The sequence below is a fragment of the Sphaeramia orbicularis genome, chromosome 6 (assembly GCF_902148855.1).
Source record: "Sphaeramia orbicularis chromosome 6, fSphaOr1.1, whole genome shotgun sequence".
Lineage (NCBI taxonomy): Eukaryota > Metazoa > Chordata > Actinopteri > Kurtiformes > Apogonidae > Sphaeramia > Sphaeramia orbicularis.
Window position 1 is genome coordinate 9,861,020 of NC_043962.1, and position 15,925 is coordinate 9,876,944.

Genomic DNA, 15,925 nt, shown 5'->3' on the forward strand with positions numbered 1-15,925 from the left:
ACATGACATTAGTTCATTACATTACATATGTTAGATTACATTACATCAGATTAGATTACATTAGATCAGATTACATTACATTACATTGGATTAGATTATTACATTATATTATATTATATATATTAGATCAGATTACAATTAGATCAGATTAGATTAGTTTCATACGTTACATTATATTACGTAACATTAGATATATTAGATTGGTTTCATTACATTACATTACATTACATTACATTATGTTCATTACATTAAATTACATTACATTAGATCAGATTAGATTAGAATAGTTTCTTACATTACATTGTATTAGATTACATTACATTAGATCACATACATTAGATCAATTAGATTAGTTTCATTATATTACATTATTTTAGATTTCATCAGATTAGTTTCATTACATACATTATATTAGATTACATATATTAGATTAGTTTCATTATACTACATTATATTAGGTTACATTAGGTTGGATTAAATTAAGATTCATTATATTACATTATATTAGATTACATTAGATTATATTAGATTAGTTTCATTATATTACATTAGATTAGATTACATTAGATAGATTCATATTACATTAATTATCTTACATTAGATCAGATTAGATAGAATAGTTCATTACATTACATTGTATTAGATTACATTGCATTAGATCACGTTACATTAGATTCGATTAGATTAGTTTCATTATGTTACATTATTTTAGATTTCATCAGATTAGATTAGTTTCATTACATTGCATTATAGTAGATTACATTATATTAGATTAGTTTCATTATATACATCATATTAGATTACATTAGATCAGATTTGTTTCATTATAATACATTATATTAGATTACATTATATTAGATTAGATTAGTTTCATTATATTCCATATATTAGATACATTAGATTATATTATCTTAGTTTCAGTATATTAGATTAGATTAGTTTCATTATATTACATTAGATTAGATTAATTTCATTATATTACATTAGATTAGATTACATTAGATTATATAGATTAGTTTCATTATATTACATTAGATTTAGCTTACATTAGATTAGATAGTTTCATTATATTACATTAGATTCGATTACATAGATTATATTAGATAGTTTCATTATATTACATTAGATTAGTTTCATTACATACATTATATTAGATTACATTAGATTAGATTAGTTTCATTATATGCATTAGATTAGACTACATTACATTACATTGTTTCATCATTATTACATTATATTAGATTACATTAGATTTAGATTAGATTCATTATATACATTAGATCAGATAACATTACATAGATTAGATTAGTCTCATTACATTACATCATTTTTGATTCCATCAAATTAGATTAGTTTCATTACATAACATTATATTAGATTACATTAGATTAGATTAGTTTCATTATAATACATTATATTCGATTATATTATATTACATTAGATTAGTTTCATTATATTACATCATATTAGATTACATTAGATTAGAGTAGTTTCATTATAATACATTATATTAGATTATATTATATTACATTAGATTAGTTTCATTATATTACATTATATTACATTATATAGATTAGTTTCAGTATATGACATTAGATTAGCTTCATTATATTACATTAGATTAGATTACATTAGATTAGATTAGTTTCATTAGATTACATTAGATTATATTAGATTAGTTTCATTATATTACATTAGATTAGATTAAATTCATTATATTACATTATATTAGATCATGTTACATTAGATTAAATTACATTAAATTAGTCTACACATGATCTAACGAGGGCTCTGATTGGCTCTGTGGTCATGGACAGATGACACCGTCCTACAGTTCTGTGGACAAACACACTTAGAACATTTGAAGGACGTCCTAGAACTTTTTTGCTCGACTGCATGTGTGGTCAAACTCCTGTTTTTGTCACAGGAGGTAAAAATACTCGACATATATTTCTTTATCGTTAATGTTAGAAGTACCAGGTTGGTTCTACTGGTTCTACTGGTTCTCCTGTCTGTGGTCTTGACCCACCAGGGTGCCAGGATGCAGCCGTGGACCAGCTGGACGGACTGTTCCAACCCTGTGGGGGGGGATCCAGGAGCGCTTCATGCTGGTGAAGAAAAGACCCCAAAGGCAGTCCGACGGCCAGCTGCAAGGACCGCAAGGAGATCCGCGCCTGTACGTTCATCCCTGCTAGGGGGAGGGGGGGGGGGGGCACTACTGAGCTACCAGAGGACGAGAGGTGGCGGGGGGGGGCGTTGGGTGGGGGTCAGGAGTTGAATCACACGAGATCTGAGAAGTAGCGGGGGTCAGTTGGATAAAGATGACAGTACTTGAAGGTGAAGGTAGAGGGCAGGTTCAGACGTTTGGAAGAGGACCAGTAGAATATGGTGTGTTTTTTTTAGTGAAGCCATTGTAGATGTTTAGTTCCAGTAACAGGGCTGACTTTTCCTTTAGAACACAATGGACGTATTAGTGTGTGGAGTCTGTGTCCGGCAAAAAACGAACACTTTCACAAAAATAGGATCAAACTAAACACAATACAGGGTGAGTCAGAAAAAACGCTCTTCCATTTAAAGAAATTGTCCTGCTAAAACGGAAACACTGATTTTCTTTTTGACCATACAGTCATATTGATGTGGTTATTGAGCATGTCTGGTGATGTAGTCATAGATTATTGCATTGCATAAGAGAGAGAGGTCCATTGTTTATTGGGCACTGAATACCTGCCAACACAATGTATGCCACAGTGAACAAACTTGAAATTGACAACAATTACAGGAGTCGGGGCTTTGCCTTTCACACTCAGGACATAGGCCTACATGACAGTGCCCAGGGAGTTTTCATCATGGAGAGACCACAGTTTACGGATGTGCAGAGAGCTTTCATGGTGACAAAATTCTGCGAAACTTGACCCCCCTTGATTTTTTCTTGTGGGGGTATCTTAAAAACCGTGTGTATCAGACTGTTCCACAAACTCTTCAGGAACTCCGAAATTGCATCACGGCTGAAATCCAAGCCCCTACGACGAACACGAATGGCGAGAAGAGCTTGTTAGAGATGCGACAACGAGCACAGATTGCATCAATCTGAATGGTAGCCAGGTTGAAGGTCGTGCCGGACGACTTCGTTGAGACAAAACATTTTGATGGCGAGTAAACAGGCTGTAATAGTTGACAATTTCAATTTCATTCACGGTGGCATAAACTGTGTTGGCAGATATTTCGGTGCACAATAAACAATGGACATTCCCTCTGTATGCTATGCCATAAATCAATGATTCAATCGCCAGACATGCTCAATAACCACATCAATATGACTGTATAATCAACAGAAAAATAAGCATTTCCATTTCAGTGGTACAATTCTTTAAATGAAAAGAGCGTTTTTTCTGACTCACCCTGTATTTCTATGTTAAAAAACGACTTTTTTGTTGTATTTTTACTCATTTTGGCCGAGGGGGTGCGAACTATTTTAACACTTTAATTTACTACAGAAAACTGAAGATGTACGAGTCGAACATGTGAGCCGCTAAAGCAGGGGTGTCAAACTCATGTCAGTTCAGGGGGCCACATACAGCCTAATATGACCTGAAGTGGGCTGGATCATTAAAATAATAACATAATATTCTACAGGGTGGGGAAGCAAAATTTCCAATGAACATTTAGTTGTTTTTTCCTCAGCAGGCACTATATCAATTGTTTTGAAACCAAACATATATTGATGTCATAATCCATACCTAACACTATTATCCATACCTTTCAGAAACTTTTGCCCATATGAGTAATCAGAAAGCAAACGTCAAAGAGTGTGTGATTTGCTGAATGCACTCGTCACACCAAAGGAGATTTCAAAAATAGTTGGAGTGTCCATAAAGACTGTTTATAATGGAAAGAAGAGAATGACTATGAGCAAAACTATTACGAGAAAGTCTGGAAGTGGAGGAAGCAACAAAAAACGTACCAAAGCTTTTATTAAAGCTCTCAAATCCAAAATCAAACAAGAATTGGTGTTCTTGTGTAAGATTTTAACTTCAAATCATATTTTACTGCATTTCTAACGCTCTTGTTGTCTACCTCAAGCTCAGTTGCCATTTTTCTCATAGATTTGGTTGGATCCTTTAGGATTTGGATTTGTCCTAATATTTTATATTTGTTGAATACCTTAGTTTAAAATATTCTTTTAAATGTGGTGAGTGATGTGCATGTTTTTAATTCTTTATCAAAATCAATATACTGTGTGTAAACTATGAAATAAAAATATATTTCATTCAGCTAATCTGATGTTTTCTCACATTTTAGCATTCTCTAATACTAGTTATTACTCATTTCATGGAGATAATATACAACAACAACAACAATTTTTTTTTGAATCAGAAAACTGTTACTTACAGTCTACAGGTGTCACGATGGGGAAAAAGAGAGGACTCAAATGCACGGAACTGAAGGGAAAAAAATAAGTTTATTCAACAAAAAATGAAAACAACACAACGAAAAAACCTAACACGAACTAAAGCAAAAACAGAGTCCATAAAAAACATACAAAACCTGGGTCAGAGTCCTTGGATAAGATGAGAGAATGTCCGGGTTATGGAATGGAAAGAGGAGAACAAGGACCAGCGCTGCATGGCTGCAAACCTAAGCCTATAATAGGCTTGAAGGTGATTGGCTGCAGCCACACAGCGCCAGCAGGTGAGTCCGATGATGAGGAGATGAGGAGAGGGAGGAGCTGAGGGCCACACAGGTACAGATCATGACAGGGAGGGAGGAACTGAGGGCCACACAGATACAGATCATGACAACAGGGTGGGGAAGCAAATGTACAATATTTGAGGCAGGGATTGAAAGACAGTGTATGACCAATTAGTTTATTGAAAGTCATGAGAATTTATTTGCCACAAGAAAATTTCCACAATAGAAAATGTTTTTATTCTATGTGTCCTCCTTCTTTCTCAATAACTGCCTTCACACGCTTCCTGAAACTTGCGCAAGTGTTCCTCAAATATTCGGGTGACAACTTCTCCCATTCTTCTTTAATAGTATCTTCCAGACTTTCTCGTAACAGTTTTGCTCATAGTCATTCTCTTCTTTCCATTATAAACAGTCTTTATGGACACTCCAACTATTTTTGAAATCTCCTTTGGTGTGACGAGTGCATTCAGCAAATCACACACTCTTTGACGTGTGCTTTCCTGATTACTCATATGGGCAAAAGTTTCTGAAAAGGTATGGATAATAGTGTTAGGTATGATTATGACATCAGTATATGTTTGGTTTCAAAACAATGACGTAGTGCCTGCTGAGAAAAAAACAACTAAATGTTCATTGGAAATTTTGCTTCCCCACCTGTAGGATTTTTTTTTTTTTTTTTTTGCGAGACACAGACGCTAACACAGGAAGTCTCCACAGACTTTTGGATGTACTGTATATCTACTATCTAACCAACACTTATAAATGACACTACTATATAATTACTAAACAAACCACTTTCCCTAATAAACAGACTACATTTAAATGGAGATGTTTTCTACTGTTCACACTTGTCTTTATATACTGTACTGCTGTTATCTGTCGTTTCAGCTGATGTAGCATTAAACTTACGATAGCTCTCACTCTGTCAGCGGATGTTCTTTTAGCATGTGCACAGATCGATTCCTTTGGGACATAACGCTTTAATCTGCTGTAGATGTTTTACAACACGTAGCGTACTGACGGAGCCTTACGAGCGTCCCGTTTGTTTCCCATGTTGCATTGCTGTGGGTGCAGAAGGCTTTTATAAACCGTAGGAACAGTGCAGGACGGCTCCGGTCCGGTCTACAGTCTGCAGACCACGGGTCCATCTGACCCGGGTCTCATGGGGCGTTTTTATTGTGCTTTTCATTCCACGCCACGATGGAAGTGATGTGTAAACTTGATTTTTTTTTTAGTGTTATTTTGCAGATGAGGTTGTAAGGTTTTTCTTTTACTGAATTTCACCACCAAAGTTCTATTTTCTGTAGACGTCCTCTCTACTTCACAGGACTTTTTTTTTTTTCTTCTTTGCCTCTGTATCACATGACTATTTTGTAAGAAACCACCTTTACAATAAAAAAATGTAAATGTGAAAACAATAGTCTGCGTTTGGTCTTGATTCACTCCAATATTCTGTTTACTATCCTTGGTTTTATTAGCCTTATATTATTATTATTATTTATTATCACAACTTCATCAAAAACAGACACAGCTTTAGCCTCATAGCATAACTGCATAAGTCTTTTTTTTAGGTCATAGCAAATGATGCAAAATGAATAGAATAGAATAGAATAGAATAGAATAGAATAGCGTAGACTGCAATACAATACAATACAATAGAATAAAGTACTATAGAATAGAATAGACTACAATAGAATAGAACAGAATAAAGTACAATAGAATAGAATAGAATAGAATAGAGTAGACTATGATAGAGTAGACAATAATAGAGTAGACTACAATAGAATAGAATAGAATAAAGTACAGTAGAAAAGAATAGAATAGAATACTATAGAATAGAATAGAATAGAATAGAATAGAATAGAATAGAATAGAATAGAATAGAATAGAATAGAATAAAGTAGAATAGAATACAATGGAATAAAGTACAGTAGAATAGAATAGAATAGAATAGAATAAAGTACAGTAGAATAGAATAGAATAGAGTACTATAGAATAGAATAGAATAAAATAGATTAGAATAGGAGTACTATAGAATAGAATAGAATAGAATAGAATAGAATAGAATAGGAGTACTATAGAATAGAATAGAATAGAATAGAATAGAATAGAATAGAATAGAATAGAATAGAATAAAGTACAATAGAATAGAATAGAATAGAGTCCTATAGAACAGAATAGAATAGAATAAAATAAAGTACAGTAGAATAGCATAGAATAGAGTACTATAGAATAGAATAGAATAGAATAGAATAGAATAGAATAGAATAAACTACAGTAGAATAGAATAGAATAGAATAGAATAGAATAGAATAGAATAGAATAGAATAGAATAGACCTGACAACAATAGAGTAGAGTAGAGTAGAGTAGAGTAGAGTAGAGTAGAGTAGAGTAGAGTAGTTTTATGGTCATTGCACAGTTGGAAAAAAATGCCATAAATTTGCCTGTGTTATACTCAAGTTAAAAACTAATCAGTAATATACACTTAAAGCCAACCAAATCCAACACAGTCATACAAATAAAAAAGTAAAATAACCATAAAACAGCATAAAAGCTGTTAAAGTGACGTCTCTGTTTTGAACACCTGAAATAAACTGGTCCATAATCAGGATGTTTTCATGTGTTCAGCTCAGTGATGGATGAAAACTGACCTTCAGTCTGGAGGTGTGAGTTTATGAAGATCTGAAGCATCCTCCAGAGGTAAACACACAGTTTATGGAGCAGTTCACCTACAATTCACAACTTTTCAATGTCGTGGAGAACTTTTATTACCTCTGCCAAGGAGGTTCTGGTTTTGTCGGCGTTGGTTTGTCTGTTAGTCTGTTAGTCTGTTTGTCTGCAAGATAACTCAAAAAGTTATGGATGGATTTGGATGAAAATTTCAGGAAATGTTGATACTGGCACAAGGAACAAATGATTAAATTTTGGTGGTGATTGGGGGGTGGGGGGGTGGGGGGGCACTGATCTGCCTTGGCGGAGGTCTTTGCTCTCCGAGTGCTTTGAGTTTTAGCTTTTTTTAGTTAGAATTAGTTAAAGTTGTGCTGAACATCCATGAATCCATAATTATAATCTACAGCCTGTTCTGTTAAATACTGTATATTGTATCTGACTCGTCACAGTTATCTAATAAATGAACCACTTGATTTTTTTTTACATGAATTTAAAAAAAAACAAAACATGTAATTGAAGTTCTGATGAGATTTTTTAAAGTCATCTTTTTAGGGTAAATAATCCTGTAATATAAAAGTGTCACTATTCAATAACAGGTTGTCTACAGAGTCTGGGCTTCTTGGATATTCAGACCAATTTCAGCTCATTCCTGTGAAAAATAAGAAATTCATGAGGTTTAGTCTGTATATATACAGAGCAGAGCTATAAGAGTTTGAAAAGTTGCCAAAAAGTTTGTGCTCTCCTCACTTTTTTTTTTTTTTTTTTTTTTTTTTTTGAGTAAACCCCATCATGAACCTGGACGACCTTCCCGAGTTAATGTAGGATGACCCTTGACTAATCAGTGCATATTCTTTGGTGTATATTGGCTTTTTGCCCAGGACTGGAGGCTCTGGTGGACTGTGATCAACAGCAAATGATCCATGAAAAAGGAACAAAAGGTCTGAGAATGTAGGGATTTTAGGCTTTTAGAAGATCAGGAAAAAATCCAAATATTATTTTTAATCACATCGCTTCAGGGGCTGCATGAGTCTGAACTATGAGGAAGTAAAGCTTGGATCATCTTATTAACCCTAGAACACCAAACGTATCATATCTGATACATGAGTTTTGAAGCCCTTCACATGATCACTGTGATATTTTGTGTCTTGAAAAACCTGATGTATACAATTAGATACATACAACACACAGATAATCCACCAGGGGGAGGAATTCATTCACCAGAGGCCTTTGCAGTGACACTATAAGATTAAATTAATGAGGAAGGAGGAAGAACTTTGACAATTTTGAAAATGAATTAAGAATTTGTTAGACATGTTTGTGTTATATTATGTTTTTGTTTTTTCAGAAATAATAATATTTGAGCATTGAGACCCAATGTATCAAATATGATACAAAACTGAAACTCATACATGGAAATTGATATTTGAAAAAAAAAAAAAAAAAAAAACAAGTTTTGAGTTGACCAATAAATGCTCCCGTTTCAAAGAACTGTAATTTTCTCTCACTAATTTAATAGTTCAGGATTTACAGGGTTAAGGGGAAACTTCTGAACATCCACCAGGTCACCAGTGAGAGGGTTGGGGGTTACATTTAAACCAGCGGTACTCAAACTTTTTACAGTGGAGTACCCCCTGAAATATACTGTTTTAGCCAAGTACCCCCGACTCTAACTTCAGCATTTTTGATTGTAAAAAAATTAGGCAAAATTTGTTCCTGTGCCAAAGGTGTCTGTTTATGTGTTCAAAACTTTGTAAACAAACAACATATATTTAACTGTAATTTATATAAAATTATAATAATAATAATAATAATGTTTTGAAAGTAAATTTTGTGTGCAAAATATAAACTGAAATATGCCTTTTTTTCATTGATAAGAAAAATAAATAAATTGGTCATTAATTAATAAATGAACCTTTCATCAACAAAAAGTAACTACTTAGCTACTGAAATAAACTCATTTTTATTTTATTTTACATTTTTATTTTATTTATTTGCACATCACAAACAGCAACAGAAAAAATAGAAAAAAATATTTCGTCCAAGTAACACCATTGTGCAGGAGAGGATAGAGGCCTGAAAGGCTTATATAAATACCTCCTCAGAATAAACAATACACAGGAAAAAAAAAACCCAAAAACCCGATATAACTGAAATAACTAGAAAAGCACTCGGAGAGCACAGACCTCCGCCAAGCGCAAAAATTCCCCACATAATCGGTGATACAAATCCTACATTTATTTTTTAAAATAAAATCCGCCTTCTAGATCAGATCCGGATCAGCCTTTGAAATGTGATAGAGGACCCCATTATCAATTCCTGAGTTAAATTTCATGAGTTTTGGTCAATTAAGCGAGATATTGGGAAACGAAAATTTTGGCCCCATTTACCACAATTTTAACGAAAATTTCAAAGTGATCCAGAATCCAGGATTTCTTCCGGATCACCCCCAAAAGTTAATCATTTCTTCCTTATCCCATTTCCAACAAACCCTGAAAATTTCATCCAAATCTGTCCATAACTTTTTGAGTTATGTTGCACACTAACGGACAGACAAACAAACAGACAGACAAACAACCCTGGCAAAAACATAACCTCCTTGGCGGAGGTAATAATTTAAAGTAAAAATTTCAGAAATATAAATCAAATGATATAAAGCCTTACATTTTTTCCTAAATTAGAGTCCTTTTCGGATGCTTAAACAAGACAATTGACAATAAAACTATTATATGAATGTATTTATTATGTTTTATATTTCAGCATTAATTCTCATATTTATTTTGTATTCAGTACATGAGAACTTATTTAATGTATTTTTCCCAAAAAAAGTTTCAAGTTCCCCCTTGGGGTACACGTACCCATTTTGGGAACCCCTGATTTAAGCCATAGTTCAACTGTAAACTACACCCCCCCCCCCCCCCATTATTATTCCCTGTCTCTCCACTTTGTCTATTGAAGCAGAAATTGTATTTTTAATTTACGTAATAGTAAAGGGTTATAAGGGTCTGAATCTGGATAAATATGTGAAATATCTGTCCAGAAGTATTTCCAAAAAAAAAAAAAAAAAAAAATCTGGCCTGGTGATGTAATTACAACTTTATTCCACTAGATGGTGGTAAAAGAATATAGAATCATAAGAAGAAACGGTAGTCTAGTTCAGGGGTCACCAACCCTGGTCCTCCAGATCCACTCTCCTGCATGTGTCCCTGTTCCGACACACCTGATCCAAATGATAAACCTATGATCAGGCTCTGCAGAAACTGAACGACCTGACGACTGTCAGGTGTGTTGGAAGAGTAAACATCTGAAACAGGCAGGATAGGAGATCTGGAGGACCAGGGATGGACCCCCCTGGGATACAAGCAATGAAAACAGAGGTAAGAGTAGAATAAGGGAAAGAATTTATCTGTTTATTCAACTTTATTTAACCAGGACAAAAGTGGCTCATTGAAGTTAAAAATCTGTTTTGCAGGAGCGTCCTGACCAGGACACCAGCAGCAGAAGTTACAGAAGACAGAAGTTTCAGGTACACGTCCACACTGAAACCAGAAATAAAAGACCATACTGAAAACACACACACACAAAACACCACCAGTAATTATGGTTTAAAATGGAATGATTACATTTTAATATTAAGGAGAGTTTGTTTTACAGATTTATTTATCATATTTACTTTTACCTAACGCTGGTGTGTTTTCTACGTGTATGTCTTTGATTTAATTTAGTATAACAGCGAGTTTCCAGTTTGAATTTGGAACTAAATCAGGATTAATCTATAAACATGTGGTTCTGATCTCCTTTTATGGGTGTAAAGATGTCTGTGAGTCGGCAACAAGATGGTTTGAAGACAAATGTGAACTGTAGTCACACAAAATTGAAGCAAAAAAGATGATTCAAGTTTACAAAGACCTAATAATATCGAAAAGTAAAAGAAATAACAATGATGACCATTGAACTGTGAGGTCGGCTTTGATTAGTTGTTTCTCCTGTTGTTTATGTGTTCAAAATGAAGCAGCGGTGTTAGGAAAATAGAGGTAACAGTAGAACAAGTCAAAGAATTCATTCATTTATTAATTATTTTTTATTTTACTAACCTTTATTTAACCAGGAAAAAATGGTGAAAGGTGAGAAAAGATGATTCAAGTCAACAATGATATAAACAGAATTTAATAATAATAATAATAATAATAATAATAATAATAATAATAATAATATCTAAAAGTAAAACAAGTACTTTGACCATTGAACTGTTTGGTTGGCTTTGATGAGTTGTTTTTCCTGTTTGTGTTTAAAATGATGCAAAATGAAGAAGCAGTGTTAGGAAAATAGAGATAACAGTAAGGTGAATTTATTTATTCATTTATTTTTTGTTTGCTTGTTTGTTTGTTTTATTAACCTTTATTTAACCATGGAAAAAATGATGAAACATGAGAAAAGATGATTCAAGTCAACAATGATATAACCAGAATGTAGTAGTTGTAGTAGTAATAATAATAATAATAATAATAATAATAATAATAATAATAATAATGTGTATAAGTAAAACAAGTACTGATGACCATTGAACTGTGAGGTTGACTTTGATTTGTTATTTCTCGTTTTGTTTATGTGTTAAAAATGAGGCAAAATGAAGCAGCAGTGTTAGGAAGATAGAGGTAACAGTAGAATAAAGTGAATGTATTTATTTATTTATTTATTTAACCTTTATTTAACCAGGGAAAACAATGATGAAAGATGAGAAAAGATGATTCAAGTCAACAATGATAAAAACAGAATATTTTGATAAAATCTAAAAGTAAAACAAGTACTATGACCATTGAACTGTGAGGTTGGCTTTGATTAGTTGTTTTTCCTGTTGTTTATGTGTTAAAAATGATGCAAAATGAAGCAGCAGTGTTAGGAAAATAGAAGTAACAATAGAATAAGTCAAAGGATTTCTTTTTCTTTATTGATTGATTTATTGATTTATTTGTTATTATTTCATTAACCTTTATTTAACCAGGAACAAAATGATGAAAGATGAGAAAAGATTATTCAAGTCAACAATGATATAAACAGAATATTTTAATAATAATATTTAAAAGTAAAACAAGTAATCCAAAGAATGAGCATTGAACTGTGAGGGTGGCTTTGATTAGTTGTTTTTCCTGTTGCTTATGAGTTCAAAATGATGCAAATAAAGCACCAATGTTAGGAAAATAGAAGTAATAGTAGAATAAGTCAAAGAATTTATTCATTTATTAATGATTATTTATTTTACTAACCTTTATTTAACCAGGAAAAAATGGTGAAAGGTGAGAAAAGATTATTCAAGTGAACAATGATATAAACAGAATATAATAATAATAATAATAATAATAATAATAATAATAATATGTAAAAGTAAAACAAGTACTGATGACCATTGAACTGTGAAGTTGACTTTGATTTGTTGTTTTTACTTTTGTTTATGTGTTAAAGATGAGGCAAAATGAAGCAGCAGTGTTAGGAAAATAAAGGTAACAGTAGAATAAAGTGAATTTATTTATTTATTTATTTATTAACCTTATTTAACCAGGGAAAAAAATGATGAAACATAAGAAAAGATTATTCAAGTCAACAATGATATAAACAGAATATTTTATTAATAATAATAATAATAATAATAATAATAATAAAATCTAAAAGTAAAACAAGTACTGATGACCATTGAACTGTGAGGTCGGCTTTGATTTGTTGTTTTCCCTGTTGTTTATGTGTTAAAAAATGATGCAAAATGAAGCAGCAGTGTTAGGAAAATAAAGGTAACAGTAGAATAAAGTGAATTTATTTATTTATTAACCTTTATTTAACCAGGGGGAAAAAAATGATGAAACATGAGAAAAGATTATTCAAGTCAACAATGATATAAACAGAATATTTTATTATTATTATTATTATTATTATTATTATTATTATTATTATTATTATTATTAATAATAATAATAATAATAATAATAATAATAATAATAATAATAATAATAATAATAATAATATCTAAAAGTAAAACAAGTACTATGACCATTGAACTTTGAGGTTGGCTTTGATTTGTTGTTTTTCCTCTTGTTTATTTGTTAAAAATGATGCAAAATGAAGCAGCAGGAAAATAAAGGTAACAGTAGAATAAGTCAAAGAATTTATTTATTGATTGATTGATTAATTTATTGATTTATTTGTCATTATTTCATCAACCTTTATTTAACCAGGAACAAAATGATGAAAGATGAGAAAAGATGTTTGAAGTCAACAATGATATAAACAGAATATTTTAATAATAATATTTAAAAGTAAAACAAGTACTATGACCATTGAACTGTGAGGCTGGCTTTGATTTGCTGTTTTTTATGTCACTTATGCATTAAACTAAAGTCTGTACGTACACATGCCTGTTTTTTCGCCTTTTCTGTATAAAATGATGCGTCTGCTCCTGTTGAACCTGTTGAACCTCAGTCCCTGCTGTTGCGCTCGGACCACTACTGTCCGTCTGTTTACGTTCCCTGTGTCATCCAGCGGGACGTTCAGTGTTAGGGATTCAGCCCACAGATCACCACTAAAGGATGCTGTTGAATTATAAATGCTGGATGAAGTACAATGGCTTTTTATTCACTAATCAATATTGAATGATGTTTTGCTGCAGCTGGGATGTGGGCAGCGGAGCGAGTATTAAACTGACTCTGGAAGTCAGATGCAGTGACTGATGAACTGGAGCTTTTAGACACTGAACCAAATCAACTTTACACATTTCATGTTCTGGTGATGAAACACTGTGGGTTTAATGGAGCAATCTGAGTTTTTATTTGTCCTTCTCTGCCCTCTGGTGGTGAACAGCTGCTACGACACCCTACATCCTGTGCATTATAAAGGTCTGAGCATGCGCAGAAGAAGCAGCAGCAGGTGGTTGAATACCAGCTACTTTACCTTTAACCCTTTCATGCATGAATTATCAGAACCTTAGTCAAGATTTTTTTTCCCTGAATATTTTTATTGCTCTTTAGGCATGAAAAAAAACCCAATGCAATTGAATTTTTTTTAATAAACCTGTTTTTTTTTGTTTTGTTTTTTTTTTTTGTTTGTTTTTATGAAGGTAGATTTGTTTCTTTGTTGCTTAACCCTTTCATGCATGAATTATCAGAACCTTAGTCGAGTCGAGATCTTTTATCTTTTCTTATCTCATTTTATCTCATCTTTTCTTAACTTATCTTATCTCATCTTATCTTAACTCATCTTATTTTATCTTTCCTTATCTCATTTTATCTCATCTTTTCTTAACTTACCTTATTTTATCTTATCTTAACTCATTTTATCTTTCCTGGTCTCATTTTATCTCATCTTTTCTTAACTTACCTTATTTTATCTTATCTTAACTCATTTTATCTTTTCTTATCTCATTTTATCTCATCTTTTCTTAACTTATCTTATCTCATCTTATCTTAACTCGTCTTATTTTATCTTTCCTTATCTCATTTTATCTCATCTTTTCTTAACTTACCTTATTTTATCTTATCTTAACTCATTTTATCTTTCCTGGTCTCATTTTATCTCATCTTTTCTTAACTTACCTGATTTTATCTTATCTTAACTCATTTTATCTTTCCTTATTTCATTTTATCTCATCTTTTCTTAACTTAACTCATTTTATCTTTCCTGGTCTCATTTTATCTCATCTTTTCTTAACTTACCTCATTTTATCTTATCTTAACTCATTTTATCTTTTCTTATCTCATTTTATCTCATCTTTTCTTAACTTATCTCATCTTATCTTAACTCGTCTTATTTTATCTTTCCTCATCTCATTTTATCTCATCTTTTCTTAACTTACCTTATTTTATCTTATCTTAACTCATTTTATCTTTCCTTATTTCATTTTATCTCATCTTTTCTTAACTTATCTTAACTCATCTTATTTTATCTTTCCTGGTCTCATTTTATCTCATCTTTTCTTAACTTACCTTATTTTATCTTATCTTAACTCATTTTATCTTTTCTTATCTCATTTTATCTCATCTTTTCTTAACTTATCTTATCTCATCTTATCTTAACTCGTCTTATTTTATCTTTCCTCATCTCATTTTATCTCATCTTTTCTTAACTTACCTTATTTTATCTTATCTTAACTCATTTTATCTTTTCTTATCTCATTTTATCTCATCTTTTCTTAACTTATCTCATCTTATCTTAACTCATCTTATTTTATCTTTCCTTATCACATTTTATCTCATCTTTTCTTAACTTACCTGATTTTATCTTATCTTAACTCATTTTATCTTTCCTTATTTCATTTTATCTCATCTTTTCTTAACTTAACTCATTTTATCTTTCCTGGTCTCATTTTATCTCATCTTTTCTTAACTTACCTTATTTTATCTTATCTTAACTCATTTTATCTTTCCTTATTTCATTTTATCTCATCTTTTCTTAACTTACCTCATTTTATCTTATCTTAACTCATTTTATCTTTCCTTATTTCATTTTATCTCATCTTTTCTTAACTTATCTTAACTCATCTTATTTTATCTTTCCTTATCTCATTTTATCTCATCTTTTCTTAAC

The 15,925-nt window shown here is 31.7% G+C and overlaps 1 pseudogene; it reads left to right on the plus strand.

Moving 5' to 3' along the window:
* The window catches only part of LOC115421002 (spondin-1-like), a 29,557-nt pseudogene extending 27,362 nt beyond the window's left edge, over positions 1 to 2,195 (plus strand).
* Positions 2,196 to 15,925: the final 13,730 nt, after the last annotated feature.